The sequence below is a fragment of the Pseudophryne corroboree genome, chromosome 3 (genome assembly GCF_028390025.1).
Source record: "Pseudophryne corroboree isolate aPseCor3 chromosome 3, aPseCor3.hap2, whole genome shotgun sequence".
Taxonomy (NCBI): Eukaryota; Metazoa; Chordata; class Amphibia; order Anura; family Myobatrachidae; genus Pseudophryne; species Pseudophryne corroboree.
Genome location: NC_086446.1, coordinates 426,653,938 through 426,677,564, shown reverse-complemented (window position 1 = coordinate 426,677,564; position 23,627 = coordinate 426,653,938). Strand labels below are relative to the sequence as shown.

Here is a 23,627-nt window from a genome sequence, read left to right as displayed (position 1 = left end):
AAACTGACTTTTTGCATGAACTTTTGCACAAAGGGCCTAATTCTTGATTGTAAGGAATTGAACTGCTGCAAGTAAGCGTCTGCAATTCCGTGTGATTAAGATACAATCACGACCATCGCAATGGTTTTAGGCACTGGTCATCCTGCATAAGCTAAAGCTTACGGAGGCTGGCCATCGAATCGGGATATCCGGGTCCAGTAACGCCATTACAACTGGAATTGTGAAACAAAGTGCAGCCACACTAGTATTTCCTACAATATTTTACATATGCTTTGAAATAATCATCGTATTTATGAACATGCACAAGAATCTAAATAACGATTTACATTTAATTGCATAATGGTGCAGAACACAACAGAGGAGACAATAATTTGGAAAGAGCAGCAAGAATATATTGGGCATTAAACAGGGTTAAGTGGAACAGGAGTAACAGCAAACAGGCTAAAACTGTCATATGAAACAATAGGAGGCGAGATCTAGGTAGAAGTTCCTGTATGCCACTGGTCATGTTGAAACGAATAGACAATTATAAAAGAGATGTTTAGATGACACACAGAGCTGTCAGTGTAATAGTTATGAAGTACTTACAGCTCCCGTACTCCACTGGGCTCGTCTCAGGGCTGCAGGAAAACAACAGGAAACATTATTAGTTACCACATACTTCTATTAATACAAGCTCTTAGCTGCACAGCTATACCTTACCATTGCAGAAAGGTACTGACTGAGGCAGCTGAATATTAGAGATCACATGTCAGACTATAATGTGGGGAAGGAGACCCCTGGGAATGAAGGGGTGAGTTCTACCAATACACAGCAAAACCAGGGGAGTGTACAGGAACTAGAGAGAGCAATCCTCAAACAGGTTTTGGTGGGCGGTGCTGCTGACAGTAACAAGTCAGCACCACCTGCACTTGCCGAAATATTACCTGTATAACCTCCCAACCCCACCCCCACAGCGACCTTCACATATCTGTGACACACACAACCAAGCAACAATACTTCACCTGTTCATATACCTGTTTCATAAAGCAACACAACATACGTTAGGCTGACCTTCACCTTCACACTCTTCACCTGTTAACAAACCTGTTCAAAATACAGTTCTCTGTCCAGATCAGTAATTCCTGAAATGCGTATACACACATCATTTACACAGCTAGCACTAATATAATGCCAAAACTGTAAGACTGACAATGACAATACCATTGTGTGTTACATGCTGTAATGTGTAGATTTGCACGCTACATGGTGATTATTTCACATGTATGTTTGTAGTACTGTGCACCGAGACTATTTCCCATACAATCATGCACTGTTTTTATCATTCTGGGACTGACTCTCAAAACCTGTACATGCTGGCCAATACACAGCAGAACTATCTGCTTATCATGTTTCATTCATATCAGGAGTAAGCATTTGTGTTATCACAGGTCACTGCTTGCTCTTCTAAGTGGATAATGTAGAATTGAATGCAGGTTGGACACACTAAGAAAAATGTAGATATTGGAATGTATGCACAGTGAGGCTAATTCAGATGTGGGGCGAGATGTAATGGCGTCCGAGATCGCCTAAGGTGCGGCCGATCTCAGACTTTTTTTTAAAGGGCAATCACTTAAAAGGCCTGGCTGTTTTACATCCTGCTGGTGGTTGATGTTGTTATCACTGCTGCTTCCTTGGAAGCATAGGCGTGCGCAGGGGGGGTGCCTGGTGCACACAGGCACCCCCTAATGTCCGGCACCCCGATCTCACGTGCCTTATGCAGCGATCGCCAAGCAGGCTGATTACTGTCCCCTCTGCGTTGCACCCTCTTAGGACTGCATTCCTGACCGGACGCCTGGTTAATCAAGGGTGCCACTGCCACCGGCTTTCAAACTCCCGGCTCCACCTCCATGTACAAAAACAGGGTGATGTGACGTGATGACGTCATGCTGCTCACACGCCCACCCGTCACACGCCCACCTCTCTCCTTCTATTCTATGCCAACGCTAGCCACTGATGATGAGCAGCATGCAGCCAGCATTCAATACTGGCAGGCGGTCGACAGCAGCATTGACGCGTCACTCGTTTTTCCAGCAGCAGTACTAGTCTGCGACTGTCCGTGTCAGTGAGTTACTGAAGCTTGCAGGTGAAAGAGAGAGGAGCTAGACCAGGCTGAGGAGGAGCAGTGTAATTGCAGTGAGTGCCATCAGGGGTGTTTGTTTGGTGCACACCCACTGGCGTATCTATAATGGGTGCAGTGTGTGTGGTGCATATGGGCTCCTGGGTCCAGAGGGGGCCCACACTGCACCCATTTCTGCTATACTCACCTTTCCGGCATCCATCGGCGACTGTGTGTGGGCCCCCTCCTCTCCTGTAGCCGTCACCGTCGCTGCTAGCGCTCTCAGCGCTGAGACTCTGGCACAGTGCCAGAGTTTACAGTGCATGCGCAGGATTCCGTAAAAATGGCGTGGCGGCCATTGTTCGGAGTCCCGCGCATGCGCTGCAGACTCTGGCACTGTGCGAGCGATAGCAGTGGCAGTGACGGCTACAGGAGAGGAGGGGGCCCACACACAGAGTCTGCACACAGGTCACCTCCTCTCTAGAAACGCCGCTGTGCACACCCCAACATCTAAAAATGCATCTGCATTATTAGGACTGGTACAAAGGTGGATATTTTATATTGCGTTGGCCATCAATAGATGGTGCTAGACACGCCCAAAAGGCGGTGCTAGACACACCCCTCCAACAGTGCACCCCCTAATAAAATGTGCTGCGCACGCCTATGCTTGGAAGCAGCATGATAGGGCTGTACGGTGATGCAGCAGGAGGCGTCTATTGCAAGCATAGTGATCCGACCTGCATCGGCTCTCTCTCCCACCCATCGCAGAGGCCATGAAATCTCCATCCTACGATGGAGATCCCCGGCCTCTTTCCACCTCCTAAACGGCGGTGACACACCTCCGTTTTCACAAACGGAGGCTGTCACCGCCCACTCCCCGCATGGCAGCAGACTGTCATCACTGACAGTCTGTAGCCTTCCTGCTTCCAATGTCGCAGGATCCGTTCGCGCATGCACAGAACAGGTCCTCTGCGCAAAGTACTGAACATCAATACTTTGCACATGATATCGCAGGTGCAACCACACCTGAATGACCACCAGTAGACCTGATTTAGATGTGGTGGGAGTTTTTATCACTGCTGCTTCCTTGGAAGAGTTGTATGGTAATGCAGTAGTAGGCATCTATTACAAGCAGACGCCTGCTGCTGCAGTAGGATGCAGCATAGGATCTCTCACGTACCATCAGGCAGCTTACGGCACCCATGGTACCACAAAAGCCATCTGTCACAGAGGCCAGGATATCTCCGTCCTACGAACGAGATCCCTGGCCTCTTCCATCCACCTAAATGGCGGTGACACACCTCTGTTTTCACAAATGATGGTCGTTGCCGCCCCTCCTCGCCCTCCAGAACAGCAGTAAAATGTCATTCACTGACAGTCTGCCGCAGTCCTGTTACCTTCATCGCAGGACCCGTCTGCAAAGTACCGATAACTGCAGTTGCTACTATATAACACCCCAGAGATATGCATTGATGCGGCTGCCCCACACCTTTGCATATGGTTGCTTATCCAGCATCATTATCAATGTGCATTTTCACCAACCCTGTTCCTGGTGCAATAGATCAGTCTGAATATAGGTGTTTCTAAGAGGTGAGGATATTGCATCATATGACTGCGGGGGAGCAAGATATTAGTTTTCTATGTATGATACGAGGATGGTATTGTGTAGTGGTCAAGAGAATGCTCCCTGTATTGTGTGGTAGTTAGGAGGATGCTCCCTGTACTGTGTGGCAGCTACAAGGATGCTCGCTGCAGTCACTCGAATCAAATACATTTTTCATTGATTTGTTGCTGATAGGAACATAAACATGGGTGGGGTGTGGGTGTACGTATGTGTGTGGGGAGAGCCCTAGAAGTGCATTAGCCTAGGGCAGCCATAACCCTTAATTGGGTTCTATGTATCTTCATGTATGAACACCTCTGCCTGCAATTCTGCTGCCATGACCTTGCTAAACTAGCTTACATGCGAATGCCTCGCTACCACCCAGTACAGCTCAGCACAGCCATGCTTGACTCTGGAGTGAAAACATGAACACAACGCTGACTTGTGCGTCAGCCACAGTATGTGCAGCATATGCCACCCACTTTGAGAGACATCTTAGTGCTTAGAAAGTTTTTGACTCTCTAATTTTCTGCATGTGACCTTAAATGTTCAGATCTTAATCTCTGTCATTAAAATAGAGAAAGATAACCCAATAATCAAATATAATGGCACTGTTCCCTAATTTCCTTCACTCGCTTATATTATCATCTCTCCCCCAATGCCAACAGTGGCATCAAACCTTTGGGTTCAACTGGCGCTGCTTATCTCTGTATTATGACTGCCCATGCAGCAGTGCTTATAAACCTAATGGCCCCCATACGTTACCGTCCGCGATGCCCTGATTTCTCGACCTGCCTTCACCGCTGATCCGCGATCAGCACTGATGATCCGGGATCCATTGGGGAATTGGGGAAATTAAACATGTTAAAAATGCCAGATTCCGACCAAAAACGGTTGGGTTCAGATGGTCAGAATTTTTAAACATGTTTACTATTCCTGATCCCCCTACCCAAGATAATCTCAGATGTATGGGGGCCATTAGTTGTAGTACATGTAGTATAAACATTACAGTATTCTATGATATTTTGTACTGTAATGGCCCCCATACGACGGCTGGGTCGGGAATCGGGAATATTAAACATGTTTAAAAATCCCGATCACCACATCCTGTTCATTTTCAGTCAGGATCGACATTTGTAACATGGTTAATTTCCCTGATTCCCGACATATTGCCGGTCATCGATGGCCACCGATCAGTAGATTTGGTCAGAGAATCGGCAGTGCCAGCAAGTTGATGAATCGGGGCATTGCAGCCAGTGATGTATGGGGGGCCATTAGTCTCTTTTTTCTCTTGTTTTGTTTATATTGTTTCTGGATCAAAGTGATCCAACATTCACACCCGCACACTTTCAGGAAAAAGTATGTGCGTGTGTAGAATTCAGTAACCGGTGTAAACCCCTTGAGCAGGAATCACTTTTGCAGTCATTTTTTATCAATTCCACAGATCACATTGTGATTGTAGAACAAATGCAAGCAGAGCTGGTCATTCACACTAATACCCCTTTTCCACTGACATGAAAATCCTGTGTTTTTCACACGAATGCGCACCTACCCGGGATTTTTGAAGTAAAAAATCCCAGATAAAGTGAGCTGCAGTGGAAACAGCTCTTAACCGGGATTTTCAACCTGGGAATTTCCAAAAAGCTGTTAATTGGTCCCTCCTGGGCGCTGGCAGCTGATGTCATCGTCCAGGGACCAGAGATGCTGGGAGAGGCTGTTTTCATGCTGGTCGCTGTTGGGAGAGCTGGGCACACAGGCTACAATTTGGCACAGGGCACAGGTGACGGAGCACAGATAGGGCTTTGGAGAGGCTGATTTTACATGCTGGTCGCTGTTGGGGGAGCTGGGCACACACAGGCTACAGATTGGGCGCTGGACACAGGTGACAGAGCACAGAGAGGGCGACAAAGGACATTTTTGTTATGACAACACAGGTTTTATTGTGCTTTCCCAGATTTTCCCTTATTCAGTAGAAATGGTGTCAACTCTGGAAAAACCTGGGAATACAGTGCAGTGGAAACGGGGACACTGGAGAGTGAGACCAGGTATAATGCCGGGTAAAAAATCCGGGTCAGACCCAAGCTTTTGGTGGAAAAGCAGTATAAGATGTCTGCATCAATATTGGTCTGTTGGCCCAATATTGCAGCATGAGTAGCTTACAATGATACAGATATTGGAAGAAATCCTGCAGGATCAGCCCATATGTGGATACCATAAAGCTGGCTATAAACACTACAATTGAAGTGTCTGATTGGCCTATGGTACACATACACTGGTTGAGATCAATGGATAGACTGGTTTTCTATACAGGTTGAGTATCCCATATCCAAATATCCGAAATACGGAATATTCCGAAATACGGACTTTTTTGAGTGAGAGTGAGATAGTGAAACTTTTGTTTTTTGATGGCTCAATGTACACAAACCTTGTTTAATACACAAAGTTATAAAAAATATTGTATTAAATGACCTTCAGGTTGTGTGTATAAGGTGTATAAGAAACATAAATGAATTGTGTGAATGTACACACACTTTGTTTAATGCACAAAGTTATAAAAAATATTGGCTAAAATGACCTTCATGCTGTGTGTATAAGGTGTATATGTAACATAAATACATTCTGTGCTTAGACCTGGGTCCCATCGCCATGATATCTCATTACGGTATGCAGTTATTCCAAAATACGGAAAAATCCGATATCCAAAATACCTCTGGTCCCAAGCCTTTTGGATAAGGGATACTCAACCTGTATTGCAATATGAAATCTAGGGGGTCATTCCGAGTTGTTCGCTCTGTATTTTTTTTCGCATCGCAGCGATTTTCCGCTCAGTGCGCATGCGCAATGTCCGCAGTGCGACTGCGCCAAGTAAATTTGCTATGCAGTTAGGAATTTTACTCACGGCTTTTTCATCGTTCTGGTGATCGTAGTGTGATTGACAGGAAGTGGGTGTTACTGGGCGGAAACTGGCCGTTTTATGGGTGTGTGCGGAAAAACGCTACCGTTTCTGTGAAAACCGCGGGAGTGAGTGGAGAAACGGAGGAGTGTCTGGGCGAACACTGGGTGTGTTTGTGACGTCAAACCAGGAACGACAAGCACTGAACTGATCGCAGATGCCGAGTAAGTCTGGAGCTACTCAGAAACTGCTAAGAGAGGTGTAATCGCAATATTGCGAATACGTCGTTCGCAATTTTAAGAAGCTAAGATTCACTCCCAGTAGGCGGCGGCTTAGCGTGAGTAAATCTGCTAAAAGCAGCTTGCGAGCGAACAACTCGGAATGAGGGCCCTAATTCGGTCACACAATATAGTGGTGGGTCAGGTCATTCATACTGACCACCACATCCTATTGTGTGAGACTATCTTATGTACATTATACTAACTTACTAACTTACAGTTTCTTATGTATTATTATTATTATTATATTTTATTTATAAGGCGCCACAAGTGTTTCGCCGCGCCGTACAAAGGACAGCACAGGGAGACAAAACTTAGCATTACAGTAAATAAATAACAAAACTAGAGTACAGGTAACAAGGAGCACCACACATTCTCAAGACATAATACAGCTAAGATGTAAGTAGTGAGGGAGTGATCATCGTACTACTAGTGGCTGGTGCCCATAGATGGTGAGCCTTTACCAGCAGGAGAAAAAGCGGGTAAAGAAGATAGTCGCTGAGTAGGGGAGAGCTGCGAGTGAAATGTGTCGAGAAGGGGGCTTAGATAACAAGAGGAAAGAGGGCCCTGCTCTGAAGAGCTAACAATCTAGTGGGAAGGGTTGACAGACCGATGACATGAGGTGCAAGCAAGCGGGAGGTAGCCTGATGGCAGTATGCAATGTATGTATAAAAGGTTATATAAGGTTATATAAAGTTTCAGTTTATATGTATAGATTTGGGGGGCTTAATTGTAAACTGCCATAATGTATAACACCAACTAATATTAGAATACTCTATATAATAAATACAATGTTAGATTTCAAAGACAAACTGCAGTATTGACACAAAGGTAAATACTAACACAAAGTGATTATGTGTATCAGGCCTGGCCAACTAGTAATCCTCCAATGGAATGTCCCAATAATACTAGAAAACGTCCGTACTCTCCATCAATTACATTTTCTTAACATGATTATTCAGTATGTATTAATAACATTACATATATTACAGATGCAACAAATATTGATTATGGATTTGGACAACGCTTAAGTTTTTTATTGAGACTCAGGTTCAGCAAATCCTTAGGTTTCAGCCAAGAAAATGTGAATCTTTGTTTCCTGAGACTTTAGTGAATAGAACACAGAACTGTTGCTTCCTAGCAGAAGCACAACTAATGCCAATACAGCCCATGTGGCTGAGGTAGGGCAAGCTGTAGGGCAGACATGGTGATGCTGGATCTTCTTCACGGAGCTGAATGCGCCAACAGCCTGTAGGCTGACCATACTATCCTTTTAAAATCGGACACTAATGAATTACACAGGTTCTGTGGCTGGCTGACTTCAAGTCTGTATGTCACCTGGGTTTAATCAGCCCCAGAACCTGTGTAATTTATGAGTGTACCAGTTTAAAGGGATATTATGGTCCCTACAACAGGGCATCACTGCGCATGTGTTTGCATACTCAGAGCAGAGCTACTCAGTATCTCAGGAAACAGTATATCAGCAAGCCCAAGTGGGAGAAACGCGTGTAGCCACCCCACAAGAAAATAATATTTTTGCTATGGGGCACTGTGGATCTGTTACGCCCTTGTTTCCAGGGGGGGGGGGGGGGAATAATGATACAAACAATCTTTAGGTCCCTGCTGCTTATTTTTTTTGAAATACAAATTATTGGCAAGATTCTGGGGCAGATGTATTAAGCCTGGAGAAGTGATAAAGAAGTGATAAGTGAAAGGTTATAACGCACCAGCCAATCAGCTCCTAACTGTCATTTTTCAAACCAGTAATGATTGGCTGGTGTGTTATCACCTGGCACTTATCACTGCTTTATCACTTCTCCAGGCTTAATACATATGTTCCTCTGTTTGATATGTTTAACAGGTTTTGCTTTTGCCTGAATCCCAAAATATGAATTCACATATATACATACAGTCATGAGCAGCACTGCGATATGTGCAGTATAACCTAGCAGTCACGCAATAGGAGCTATCCATGTTCTAAATCTGATTATCATCTGCTGTGGCAAAACTTAAAGCTTTACGATTTATTTCATAAAAGACAAAGGGTTATTCTTGATATGGCTACACGAACCACTGTATATTTAACAATCTAGACACACTTGTTGATCTCTGTAAGCACCAGAAGAGGTGGGACAGGGCAAAAGTGAAGGCATTCAAGCTTTGCAAGGTAATTAAAGCCTTTTTCCTTCAATGGCATTCAGATCGCACATTCTAGTTACGCAAGACTAACAAAGCTCATAATTTGGAGCAATTAAAGCAATGTACTTAAATGACAAAAGCAATACAAAAATACCATAAACTGTGATATATGAAGCCTAGATGTCCCTTCTGGGACGTGTGTTGAGGTAAATGGCTCATGGAGGCAATGGCTAGTACCAGTGCCAGATTTGCAAACTGAGAGCGGGACGTAATGCCACCTGAGGTCGGCTGGCGTGTGGATGTTTTTTTAAAGGGGCAATCATTTACAAGGCATGGTTTTGCCTTGTAAGTGATTGCCCCTTTAAAAAAAAAAAAGTGTTGCGTTTGGCTGAAATCCCACACGTTGGCCAAACTCGGGCGGCATCACATCCAGCCCTATATATCAGGGGCATTATACACAATTACAGCAGTATATACATGTGGGAATTATACACAGGTGCAGCAGTATATACATATGGGCATTATACACAGGTGCAGCAGTATATACATGTAGGCATTATACACAGGTACAGCAGTATATACATGTGGGCATTATACACAGGTGCAGCAGTATATACATGTGGGCATTATACACAGGTACAGCAGTATATACATGTGGGCATTATACACAGGTGCAACAGTATATACATGTGGGCATTATACACAGGTGCAGCAGTATATACATGTGGGCATTATACACAGGTGCAGCAGTATATACATGTGGGCATTATACACAGGTGCAGCAGTATATACATGTAGGCATTATACACAGGTACAGCAGTATATACATGTGGGCATTATACACAGGTGCAGCAGTATATACATGTGGGCATTATACACAGGTACAGCAGTATATACATGTGGGCATTATACACAGGTGCAACAGTATATACATGTGGGCATTATACACAGGTGCAGCAGTATGTACATGTGGGCATTATACACAGGTGCAGCAGTATATACATGTGGGCATTATTCACAGGTGCAGCAGTATATACATGTGGGCCTTATACACAGGTACAGCAGTATAGACATGTGTGCATTATACACAGGTGCAGCAGTATATACATGTGGGCATTATACACAGGTGCAGCAGTATATACATGTGGGCATTATACACAGGTGCAGCAGTATATACATGTGGGCATTATACACAGGTACAGCAGTATATACATGTGGGCATTATATACAGGTGCAGCAGTATATACATGTGGGCATTATACACAGGTGCAGCAGTATATACATGTGGGCATTATACACAGGTACAGCAGTATATACATGTGGGCATTATACACAGGTGCAGCAGTATATACTGCTGGAAATTTGGTGAGTTTTGTTCAGAGACATGTGGAAAAGATAGGCAGGCGAGGCACTGCCTCACCTGCCATAGACTTTTCACTCCAGAGTTTTAACTATATGTGATTAGAATAATACAAAGAAGATATTTATAATATATTTATATTTTTCATATACTTTATATTTGCAAAACTCTGGCGCATACGTTAATATGACAGGAATGGCTCTGCCTCACCCCACCGCAAGTCACTGTGCAAGTCACTGTGTCCCTTAACTTTCACAAGTCCACTTACAGCTAGGTCAAACAAACAATACACACAGTGGCATCTCCATGAAACCATGCATAACAAAAGGAAGGAAGTTGTAAGTAGCTTATGAGTTGGAATGGGAAATATCAATAACATTGCACTGAGACTTTCATTTACATCTTACATTTAGCAGCATGGGTACCACATTTCAATGGTAGGAGAGGAAATGGAAGATTCAAATTGCCCACTCTGGAGGTACACAGAGAATGAAGCTCCTGAAATTAAATGACATGGGGAAATGTACAGCATGCAATAGCAAAGTCTATGGTAAAAATTATATAAGACCACAAAAATATATGTCTTTTATTATAGGCTAAGGGACATATTAAATAGGGGGTGAATTTTAGAAAACGCAGGTTTTTTTTCACAGCCACAAGGTTTTTGCTATTCAACTGAAGAGAAAATCAAGCAAGATAATTTTTGTTATCTCCTGGACTTCCACAGGTGAGTCTGAGAGCCCTGTAATGTTTGAGACCCATGTCAGTGTGTGTGAGACCCCTTGTCAGTGTGTGAGACCACCAGTGTGTTGGTGTGTACACACGGTGAAACATTTTCTTACGATTTTGTCTATATAGTCAAAATCGTAAGAAAAGTTGGTGCAAATCGCAAGGTGAAAGTCACCTTGCGATCCCGATTCGATGCCAATGTGCGGTCGGCATCGCAAGCCTAGATAGACTGTGCAGGCAAGTAAATTTTTACTATCTCTATAGAAGAGACACTTATCCAAAATCGCACATAGGGGGTAATTCCAAGTTGATCGCAGCAGGATATTTTTTAGCAGTTGGGCAAAACCATGTGCACTGCAGGGGAGGCAGATATAACGTGAAGAGAGTTAGATTTGGGTGAGTTATTTTGTTTCTGTGCAGGGTAAATACTGGCTGCTTTATTTTTACACTGCAATTTAGATTGCAGATTGAACTCACCACACCCAAATCTATCTCTCTCTGCACATGTTATATCTGCCCCTCCTGCAGTGCACATGGTTTTGCCCAACTGCTAACAGAAATCCTGCTGCGATCAACTCAGAATTACCCCTATAGTCAGTATGCAAGCACCAGTGCCGTAACTAGGCATTTTAGCGCTGTGTGCAAGAAACGACATTGGCGCCCCCCCCCATGTAAGATAGGGGCAGTGCGCGCCACAGGCGCGCGAAAAATATATAGGGGCGTGGCTTCATGGGGAAGGGGCATGGCCACAAAATAATAGCAATTCATACTACGGTGCACAGTAGTCTCCGTTATTCAAATTACGCTGCACAGTAGCGCCACTACACCAGGTAGAGTCCCTTTTATACATTACAGCAGACAGCGTCCCCCTTTTTACACATTACAGCAGACAGCCCCCCTCTTTACACATTACAGCAGACAGTCCCCCTTTTTACACATTGCGGCAGCCAGTCCCCCTTTTTACACATTACGGCAGTCAGTCCCCCTTTTTACACATTGCGGCAGCCAGGCCCCCTTTTTACACATTACGGCAGCCAGTCCCCCTTTTTACATATTACGGCAGACGGTGTCCTCCTTTTTACACACTGCGGCAGCCAGTCCCCGTTTTTACACATTACGGCAGCCAGTCCCCCTTTTTACACATTGCGGCAGCCAGTCCCCCTTTTTTACACATTGCGGCAGCCAGGCCCCCTTTATACACATTGCGGCAGCCAGGCCCCCTTTTTACACATTGCGGCAGCCAGTCCCCCTTTTTACACATTGCGGCAGCCAGGCCCCCTTTTTACACATTATGGCAGACGGTGTCCCCCTGAGAGAGAGAAAGAAAGAGAGAGAGAGAGAGAGAGAGATACTTACCATCTCCCCGCTGGCAGTCAGACTCCTCGTGCAGCGCCCTCGGTGCAGGCATCGGACAAGGAGGAGGAGGGAGGGGGACTGGAGCCGCAGCAGTGCTATGTCATTGGCAGTAAGCGCCGTTGCAGCAGTCCCCTCTCCTTCCGTATTGGCTGCCCGGCGCTGCTGTGGATGCTGGGATGGCGGAACCGCATCCCAGCATCCACAGCAGCGCCGGGCAGCCAATACGGAAGGAGAGGGGGCTGCTGCAGCGGCGCTTACTACCAATGAAATAGCGCTACTGCGGCTCCAGTCCCCCTCCCTCCTCCTCCTTCTCCGCTGCCTGGCGCTGCAGCTCTCCTCCACAGCGCAGCGGCGGCGCACGGCACACAGCAGAGGTGGCATGTAATGAGTCAATTTGACTCATTACATGCCGCTGGCCGTGCGCCCTCAGGGCAACTGCGCTGTGTGCCAGGCCCACTTAGCACACACGTAGTTACGGCCCTGGCAAGCACACTCATTATGTGCTTGCAATGCCGACCTAGCCCCTGTCGCATAGTGAGAACTGGGCATAGCCCGAATCTCACCGTGTGTATGGGCCTTGTGTGGGATCCCGTCAGTCATTGTCAGTCACATGCAGAGGCGTCGGAATGGGAGGGGGCAAGGGGGCAGCAGGCGCGGGTGAGGGGGAGCGCTTACCCCCAGATCCCCTCAGGCAACCCCTCCTTTAAAAAGTTTGCTGACGAATCTTGCTATGCCCATATACTGTCCTAGCCGGCTCTTCACTGATGCATTACTGCCGGCTGATCGGCAACTCAGATTACTGGGAGGAGGCAAGGCCATGCTGAGCCTGCTGGGACATCCCCGCCTCCTCCCAGTAATTCATCTATGAAGAGCCGGCTAGGACAGGACATGGGGCATACCAGGCTGCGGCAGCAGACTGTTTTTACAGGAGGAGTCGCCCGGAGGTAAGTGCTCACCTGCACTGGGGGGGGGGGGGGAGTGGGGTGATGAGGTTTGGGGGGGGGAGTACCAAAATGTAATTTTTTTTCTATGTATCCCCCCAACCTCAAAACATTCCAGCGCCCCTGGTCACATGTGTGTGAGACCTGTCAGGTGTGTGTCCCCCACCAGTCACTGTCAGCAGTGTGGAGCATGCAGCAGCCAGTAGAGGAATGCCGTGAGTGCTCCGTGGCTGCATCCCCCACCCTCCCTCCTCACCCTTGTGGTGTTGGGTCCCAAAAAAATGTTGTTACTAATTTTTATAAAAAATTTAATACCATGGGTTTCGGGACTGCGCATTTATGCAGAAACACAAAATGTATCATGAGGACCACGTAAGTTTTTGCAACCAAAATCCTGCACCCAATTGAACATACTCCTTAAAGTCTGTCTAGTACAGGTGTAGCAAGAGCCCAGTCCCTACACTCAAATTTCGCACTGGCTGCTGGACACAGCCTCTCACCTCTCCCAGTGAACTAGCAGGCCACTCATACTTGCCAATATTTGGGCTATCAGCCAGGGGGACATGCAGGGGGTAATGTACAGCAATCATGTGCAGATGTAGCCAGGTACTATACATTCAATTTGTAATGCGGCTGCTTCACACCAAGCCGATCGCAAAAACTATACCCATGAATGGGCGCGTGCATGCAAATGCATGCACCTGCTCATAGAAGATGCATGGTGTGGCCGCTGGGTGCGAACAATCTCACCATGACGTTTTCTGGTATGGTGAGGCGGACTCGCAATGTGTGCGCATGTGTGGCGGAATCACGGGTTCAATTAACCTGGCTACAGCTGTAATTTTGGGGCCACAAATAACACAATTCAGCGCAAATTTTGTCATCAAGTTGCCTGGACCACCCACTTCACTCGAGAGTGAGCGGCAGCAGACATGTAAGACAGATCCGATTCTTACGTACAGCATGCAATGTAATGATGGGCACCTCAGAGCTTGTCAGTCATAGATTCAGTGGGGCAGATTCAATTGTTGCTGGCACCTCCTGCTGGGCGTCCATGCTAATCAGCATCTATCGGAGCTATTCAATTGTTTCTCTGATAGATGCCTATTAGCTACGTCAGTCACATTTGTTATATACTGTAGTCCGTAGTTTGGACGCCCAAAGCACCCCAAACCAGGACTTTAGATGCCCAGTCAAGTGCTTTAGATGGCTTAAGCCTCTTTGCGTGGCTAAACCTGGAACTGTCAGGCACGTAAACTACTAAAGGGCGTCTATCGGAGAAACAGTTGAATAGCTCTGATAGACTACCATTAGCATAGACGCCCAGCAGGGGATACCAGCAACAACTGAATTGGCCCCAGTGAATTAAAGCATACTGCCTGGCTGGCCTCTGGTATTAACAGAGCATGTGCAATTTATCACTGTCTGCCACCTGCCCATTGTTTAAGCAAGGGACAACTGCAAAGTGTGACTGTTGTTTTTTATTGTGTAAGCAGGGGAAGTCTGCAAAGGTGTGACTGTTGCTATTTATGTTTTTGTAATACCCCTTCGCACACAGGTCGCACACAAGGATTTTGTACACACGTCCAACCTGGCTGTGACCGCGCAGTGACTTCTTTCAGACTGGCGGCTTCATATCATCTCCAAGTGCAGGCTGATCGGCAACTCACATTTAACCAGTGTTCAACCCTGCTCAGTACCTGGGTTGAAATGACGGGTCGCTTGACCTGGGTTATTTCAACTGGACCCTTTCAGACTGAGCAAAAACCTGGGTAGCTGAGAGTTCATGTGCAATAACCTGGGTTATTGTTGGCAGTCTGAAAGGGGTATAAGATACATATAAAGATGTCCTGACGGGGTTATTCATATACACTGTATAATTTGACTTTGGGTTACATATGAACATGTATATTTATTTTAGATCCTTGGAGTCCTACTACTCTAAGTGCCCTGGGCTCCCTAAAGCCATAATCCAGCTCTGCATTCACCAGACTAGCACAAACACTGGAAAATAGAAAAAGGTACTGTAATGGGGGGTATACACAGAGAAATCCGTGCTTAATTTCTAAGCAATCTGACTAGGGTGCTTAGAAATGAAGCACAGATCTCTCAGTGTGTGTGCCCCATAGCGATAGCGATGTGCGGCCCTGCGCGTCGTATCGCTGATACTAGATTGGGCACAATCTAGTTACATTGCCCACTTCACCGCTAGGTGAAATGAGCGTTCCCCCCGTTAACCCCACAGCATTGTAGAATTTAAGAACACTTTATGACAGAGCTTCCCAAACTCTTCCACTGCAGTCCAGGTTTTAAGGACATCCATTCTTGAGCACAGGTGACTTAATTAGTACCTCGTTCAATTTAATTTAATGATCTGGGCTCAAGCATGGATATCCTTAAAACCTGGACTGGAATGGTTGTTGTTTAGGAAACTCTGCTTTATGAGTTTGTCTGGTGCATGCTCAATGAGTCTACCACACACTTCCTGCCTGTGGCCAATCACCTGCATTCTGCGGGTATATTAATCGGGTAATCCATTGCATAAACTATGAATTATTATACCAATATTTTGCAGCCATGACTTTCTCACTACCGACTCATGGCTCTTAGTTCCCCAGCATGTCCAAATGGTTGGTTTATGCTGCGTACACACTGGGACGATAGATCTTCCGTCCGGCTGATCCACAAACCTAGCTGAGGATTAGTAAATGCATGCAAAGGCCCAATGTGTCATACCTGACCTCATAACTGTTACTGCCTAGTTGTGATATCAGTCACCGCAGAGACGTGTGGTCAGGTGGAGGAGGTGAGGCAGAGCCTTTTCGTGTCATACTAACGCATATCTCCCAACATGACCCTCTCCAGGAGGGACAGAATGCTCTGCTCTTGGACTTCCCTCTTAATTTCTGATTGCCATCACCTGTGCTGAAATACCTTTCTTATCCATTAACCTGATCAAAGCAGGTGATGGCAGGTGATGGCAATCATACATTAAGAGGGAAGTCCAGAAGCAGAGCATTTTGTCCCTCCTGAAGAGGGTCATGTTGGGAGGTATGCTAACGTAAAAGCCACAGTTTTGACTATATAGAGCAGTGATTTTGAACCTTTTTTAATTAGCGGCACATCAAACATGATTTAAATTGCCAAGGCACACCATCAGTTCTGCACAACCCCCCCCCCCCCCCCCCCCACCAAAAAAAAACAACAACCCAGAAACAACACAACTGGGAAAATAAAACAACCCGATATTGGCCCCCAAGGAGAAAAACACACACATACACATTGGGGCCCTACAGTAATTAAACAAATGCACTGGCCCCCATTAAACACATTATCCACCACAGTAATTCCGAACATTGGGGGTCATTCCGACCCGATCGCTCGCTGTAGTTTGTTGCAGAACAGCGATCAGGTCGGAACTGCGCATGGCAGTCGTCGGTGCCCAGCGATCGCCTCTGAGACAGAGGCGGTCGCTGGGCGGGAGGGGGCTGAACGGCGGCGTTAAGCCGCCATTTAGGGGGAGCGGTCCGGCCAACACAGGCGTGGCCGGACAGTTGGGGGGGCGGGCCACAGAAGCTGCGTGACGTGTCACGCAGCCGCTGCGGCCAGCGGGAGCGACAAGTAACTCCCGGCCAGCCGCAGGAGCCGCGCTGGCCGGGAGTTACTCCTCAAATACAAAGGCATCGCCGCTGTGCGATGCTTTTGTATTTGTGCAGGGAGGCCGGCACTGACATGCGGGGGCGTGCTAGTCCTGTGCTGGGCGTCCCCCCGCATGTCTGAGTTTACGATCGTAGCTGTGCTAAACTTAGCACAGCTACGATCAACTCGGAATTACCCCCATTGGCCCTCATTCCGAGTTGATCGCTAGCTGCTTTCGGTCGCAGCACGGAGATTAGTTGAAAAAACGGCATTTCTGTGCATGCGTACGGGCCGCGGGCCGCAGTATGCACGTGCAAAGTATTTTCACACAAAACTATGCCGTTTTACACAAGGCTGAGCGACGCTTTTCTGTCGCTGTATTGATCGGTGAGTGATTGACAGGAAGTGGGTGTTTCTGGGTGGTAACTGTCCGTTTTCCGGGAGTGTGCTAAAAAACGCAGGCGTGTCAGGTAGAAACGCAGGCGTGCCTGGGGAAACGGGGGAGTGGTTGGCCAAACGCAGGGCGTGTTTGTGACGTCAAAGCAGGAACTAAACTGACTGAAGTGATCGCAAGGTAGGAGTAAGTTTCGAGCTGCTCAGAAACTGCATGAAATTTTTTACGCGCAGTTCTGCTAACCTTTCGGTCGCACTTCTGCAAAGCTAAGATACACTCCCAGAGGGCGGCGGCCTAGCGTTTGCACTGCTGCTAAAAGCAGCTAGCGAGCGATTAACTCAGAATGAGGGCCATTGCCCCCCACAGTAATGCCACCACAAATTGCCCCCTATGGTAATGCCACAGAACACTGTCCCCAGTAGCGGATCTTGCCACGGGCAAGCAGGACTTTTGCCCGGGGCGCCGCCTTCCGCACCAGGGCAAGATCCGCTGCTGCTGTGCCCCCCGCTGCCCCCCGCTGCCGCTGTCCGCTGTGAAGGGAAACTAGAGTCTAGTTTCCCTTCGTGGAGAGGACCTTTGCTGTGCGGTGCGCGAAGACGTCATCGCGCACCGCACATTAAAGGACCTCTCCACGAAGGGCTTCACAGCGGGCAGCGGGGGGCACATTTCAGAGCGCTACAGTAGTCTTTACAGGGGGCGTAAATGACCACGCCCCCTGTACGAAGCCACGCCCCCCCCATTGCCGCCCGGGGCGCGCAAAACCCCAGAACCGGCCCTGACTGTCCCCCTAGTAATGCCAGCACACAGCCCCCCCACAGTAATGCCAGCACAGTCCCCCATAGTAATGCCAGCACACAGTACCACATAGTAATGCCAGCACACAGCCCCCCACAGTAATGCCAGCACACAGTCCCCCATAGTAATGCCAGCACACAGTCTCACATAGTAATGCCAGCACACAGTCCCCCATAGTAATGCCGGCACACTGTCCCCCATAGTAATGCCAGCACACAGCCCCCACAGTAATGCCAGCACACAGCCCCCCCCCCCCCCCAGTAATGCCAGCACACAGTCCCCCACAGTAATGCCAGCACACAGTCTCACATAGTAATGCCAGCACACAGTCCCCCATAGTAATGCCGGCACACTGTCCCCCATAGTAATGCCAGCACACAGCCCCCCCCCCCAGTAATGCCAGCACACAGTCCCCCATAGTAATGCCAGCACACAGCCCCCACAGTAATGCCAGCACACAGCCCCCCCCCCCAGTAATGCCAGCACACAGTCCCCCACAGTAATGCCAGCACACAGTACCCCATAGTAATGCCAGCACACAGTCGCACATAGTAATGCCAGCACATAGTCCCACATAGTAATGCCAGCACACAGTCCCCCATAGCAATGCCAGCACACAGTCCCCAATAGTAATACCAGCACACAGTCCCCCATAGTAATGCCACACTATCCTGTGACTGTAAAAATCTTTAAATCTCAGTGGTGGGAGCAGTGAGGAGTGCTGAGAACGAAGGAGCGCTGAGAATCAGCACGGATCAGTAGCGTGCGGGCGAGCACTCCAGGTGGGAAGGCAACGTGGTGTTAGCGTGACCTATGAGTCACGCCGCATCTGCAAAGGTCACAGGCTGGGCCGCAGGAGTGCCCAGCGCTAGCCGATCTCGTTAGTGATGACTGCGGCAGCCGGGCAGCGGGCATCTCTGGCGGCTGTGCGGCACACTTGAGAACCGCTGGCGGCACGCGGCACAGCGGTTGGGAATCACTGATATAGAGTATATGAAAAATACAAAGCTTAAACAAAATATTAGAAAATAGGAATTTAATACCTACCGGTAATTCCTTTTCTCTTAATCCGTAGTAGATACTGGGGTATTGTACTTTAGTACCATGGGGTATAGATCGGGTCCACTGGGGCCTTGGCACTTTAAAACTTTTAGTGTGTGTATGTGTGGTGCTGGCTCCTCCCCTCTATGCCCCTCCTACCAGACTCAGTCTAGGAAAACTGTGCCCGAGGAGACGGGACATAATCTGAGAGAAGTATAATATAACAGCAGTGCGGCAACAAGCCAACACACAACCAGAAACGAAAGGAAGGCGCTAACCAGAACAGATGATAGCAACCCAATCAAACCTCGATAGCACAGCTATCCCAACAACATAATGGGACCACAACACCGGTCCAACCCAATACTTACACAGGTAAGCAGGAACGAAGCACTGAGGCGGGCGCCCAGTATCCACTATGGACTAGGAGAAAAGGAATTACCGGTAGGCATTAAATTCCTATTTTCTCTTACGTCCTAGTGGATACTGGGGTCTTGTACTTTAGTACCTTGGGGAAGTCCCAAAGCTCCCAAATGGGTGGGAGAGTGCTGAGAGTCCTGCAAAACCGCCTGACCAAACTGAAGGTCCTCCTTGGCCAAGGTATCAAACCTATAGAATTTGACAAACGTGTTCGAACCAGACCAAGTTGCATCTCGGCACTATTGTAGGGCCGAAACACCTCAGGCAGCTGCCCAGGAAGAGCCCACAGACCTCGTCGAGTGGGCTTGAATAGATGTCGGCAAAGGCAGAGCCACCGAAGTATAGGCCTGTTGAATGGTCAACTGAAGCCAACGAGCAATAGATTGCTTAGAAGCTGGCCGACCAATCTTGGAGGCATCATAAAGGACAAACAGCGAGTCAGATTTCCGATGACGGGACGTCCTTTTGATATACATCTTTAGAGCCCTGGCCACATCCAAGGACTCAGGACCATCGGAAGCATCAGACAACACTGGAAACACAATAGTCTGATTCACATGAAAAGCCGACACCACCTTTTGCAAAAACGGCTCTGTCTTCATGAAAAATCAAATAAGGCCTCTTACAAGCTAAGGCCCCTAATTCAGAGACACACCTGGCAGATGCCAAGGCCAATAGCATCACTTTTTTCCAGGTGAGAAATTTTAACTCCACCCTATTCAAGGCTTCAAACCAATCCGATTGGAGAAAGGACAGAACCACATTGAGGAGCCGCGGGAGGCACAAAGGATGGTTGTATATGAAGAACACCCTTGAGGAAAGTCTGTACTTCAGGTAACACAGCAAGTTGTTTCTAGAAGAAAATATAGAGCACTGAAATCTGGACTTTGATGGAGCCTAAACATAGGCACATATCCACTCCCTCTTGCAGGAAAAGTAGAAAACGACCAATTCTAAATTCCACGGGAGACACCTTTCTACTTTCACACCAGGAAACATACTTTTTCCAGATACGATGATAGCATTTCGACGTAACCATCTTCCTGGCCTGGACCATGGTGGAAATAACCCTGGAGGGAATACCTTTTCATGCTAGAATCTCCCTCTCAACTTCCAAGCTGTCAAATGTAGCCGCTGTAAGTCTGGAAAGATGAACGGACCTTGCTGAAGAAGATCTTCTTGGAGTGGCAGAGGCAGGGATCTTTCAGAGACATGGTCAGGAGATATGAGTACCACGGCCGCTGAGACCAATCTGGGGCAATTAGGATTGCTTGAACGCTTTCCCGTCTTAGTCTTTTGAGAACCCTTGGGATTAGCGGTAGCGTAGGGAACAGGTATAGAAACTGGTACATCCACAGTGTTGTCAGAGCATCAATTGCTACAGCCTGTGGATCCCTTGTTCTGGAACAGTAACGGCACAGCTTCTTGTTGAGACGAGAAGCCATCAGATCTATCTGCGGACAGCCCCACCAGAGAAGTAACTGTTGAAACACCTGGGGATGTAGGCCCAATTCCCCCAGATGGAAGTCGTGCCTGCTGAGGAAGTCTGCTTCCCAGTTGTCCACTCATGGAATGAAAATGGCTGAGAAAGCCCTTGCGTTGGCCTCCGCCCAGAGGAGGATTTTTGCCGCTCTACTTCTTGTTCCCCCTTGTCGGTTTATGTAAGCCACCGCTGTGGCATTGTCCGATTGAACCTGGATCGCCTGACCCTTCAGGAGAGGGGAGGCTTGTAGAAGAGCATTGTAAACCACGCTGAGATCCAGGATGTTTAACAGTAAAGCCGATTCCTGGACTGACCATAACCCTTGGAACTGGGCCCCTTGGATCACCGTTCCCCAACCCCAGAGGCTGGCATCCGTTGTCAGTAGAATCCACAAGTGGATATTGAAACTTCTGCCCTCTACCAGGTGAGGAATCTGAAGCCACTATGATAGAGAAATCCGGGCCTTTGGAGACAGGTTCACTTCCTGATGCATGTGCAGGTGAGAACCCGACTATTTGTCCTTCAGATCCAGTTGAAACGGCCGGGCATGAAACCTGCCGTATTGGACTGTCTCGTAAGCTGCCACCATCTTGCCCAGTAATCAGACGCAAAGATGTATAGACACCTTGCGAGGACTGAGGACTGAGCACTGAGCGGACCATAGCCTGAATAGTCAAGGCCTTGTCCATTGGGAGAAACACTGTTTGAGATACCATGTCCAGTATCATTCCCAGGAACTGAAGACGTTGGGTTGGTTCCAGGTGAGATTTCTTGAAATTGAGGATCCACTCATGATCTGTGAGTAGGTGGGTAGTCAGATCGATGCTGTGTAGCAGACGTTCCCTGGACACAGCCTTTATGAAGAGATCATCCAAGTAGGGGACTATGTTCACTCCCACCCTGCCCAGTTGTAGCATCATCTCTGCCATGACCTTCGTGAAGACCTTCGGAGCTGTGGATAATCCGAAGGGTAAGGCCTGAAACTGGAAATGGATGTCCAATATGGCGAACCTGAGGTAAGCCTGATGAGGGAGCCACATAGGAATGTGAAGGTAAGCATCCTTGACATCCAGAGACACCAGGAACTCCCCCTCCTCCAGAGCGGACACCGCCGTCCTCAGACACTCCATCTTGAATTTGAACACCCGCAGATACGGGTTGGGGGACTTCAGATTCAAGATGGGGTGCACCGAACCGCCTGGTTTGGGAATGACAAAAAGACTGGAGTTAAAACCCCTGGTGCATAACAGAGGAGGCACAGGAACCATCACGCCTGTCTGCAGAAGTTTTTGAATAGCCTCTTGTAAGGTAACTTTTGCTGCGGGTAAAGCTGGTAAGCTCGACTTGAAAAACCTGTGAGGAGGGAGCGTTCGGAATTCCAGCCGGTATCCATGGCAAATGAGGTTCCTCACCCAAGGATCCCGGCAGGAATCCGCCCACACATGAGCAAAGTGTTGAAGGCAAGCACCTACCTGAAAGTCGTTTTGCTGCTGGGGCCAACCGTCATGCGGAGGGTTTAGCGGCAGGGTATCCGGCGGTCTGGTCCAGGGAGACGGCAGGAGCAGCTTTATGGGACTTACCACAAAATCCTCTGGAGGTGGTGGAGCCCCCACAGCCCCTGCCTTTGAACCTTGCCACACGAAAGGACTGCAAGGAGGGTCCGGTGTAAGAACGTCCAGCAGGTGGCGCAGCCGACGGCAGGTAGGCAGACTTACCCGCCGTTGCTTGGGAGATCCACTTATTCAGTTCGTCTCCAAACAAGGCATCACCTGTAAAGGGAAGATTCCGTTTTGGAATCAGCGTCCGCCGCCCTTTGACGTAGCCAGAGCAGTAGTGCGGCCATTTATTTTACACAACTCCTTTATAGCCTCGCTCATAAAATTTGCAGCATCTTGTATGTGTTGCAGCAGAGTAACTACCTAATTTCAGGGGAGAGAGTCTAAACCATCAATAATGTTATCAGACCACCGCCCTGAAGATCCACCCACAAACAATTGTAGGGCGCTGTGCTGCACCAGCTGCCGTATATATTGCCTTGAGCATTGTCTCAATTTTACGGTCAGCTGGCTCCTTTAGGGATACCGCCCCAGAGACTGGCAGCACCAATTTTTGACAGTCTGGATACCGAGGTATCGACCGACGGTGGGTTGTCCCATATCTTCCTATCATCCGCTGGAAGTGGGAAGCTAGATAAAAACCTCTGAGGAATCTTAAAAAAATTTTTTATCAGGATTTAACCAAGCTTCCTTGGCCAGGGAGTTTAACTCCTTAGACACTGGAAAGGTAGCTGAACTCTTGGGTCTAACATTAAAATATATCTCCTCAACCGGCTCCGTTTCCGGATCCGGTATGTGAAGGACCTCCCTTACAGCAAAAATGAGGGCCTCCACCCCAGGGGACAGAAAACTGTCTTCGTCCAAATCATCATCATCATCATCATCCACATCTGGCTGATCAG

At 47.8% G+C, this 23,627-nt stretch overlaps 1 protein-coding gene across 7 annotated transcripts in view; it reads right to left on the bottom strand.

Moving 5' to 3' along the window:
• The window catches only part of EPB41L1 (erythrocyte membrane protein band 4.1 like 1), a 233,597-nt gene that overhangs the window by 159,822 nt on the left and 50,148 nt on the right, over positions 1-23,627 (bottom strand). For 5 of the 7 annotated variants that reach the window (XM_063960307.1, XM_063960311.1, XM_063960310.1 and 2 more), the window contains exon 2: positions 589-620. The exons of 1 other annotated variant lie outside the window; for it this stretch is intronic. The gene's annotated coding sequence lies outside the window, so the exon portion shown is untranslated. Of the gene's footprint in view, positions 1-588; positions 621-702; positions 829-23,627 lie in introns of those variants that run through there. One more of the 7 variants, XM_063960308.1, reaches the window with a different exon arrangement.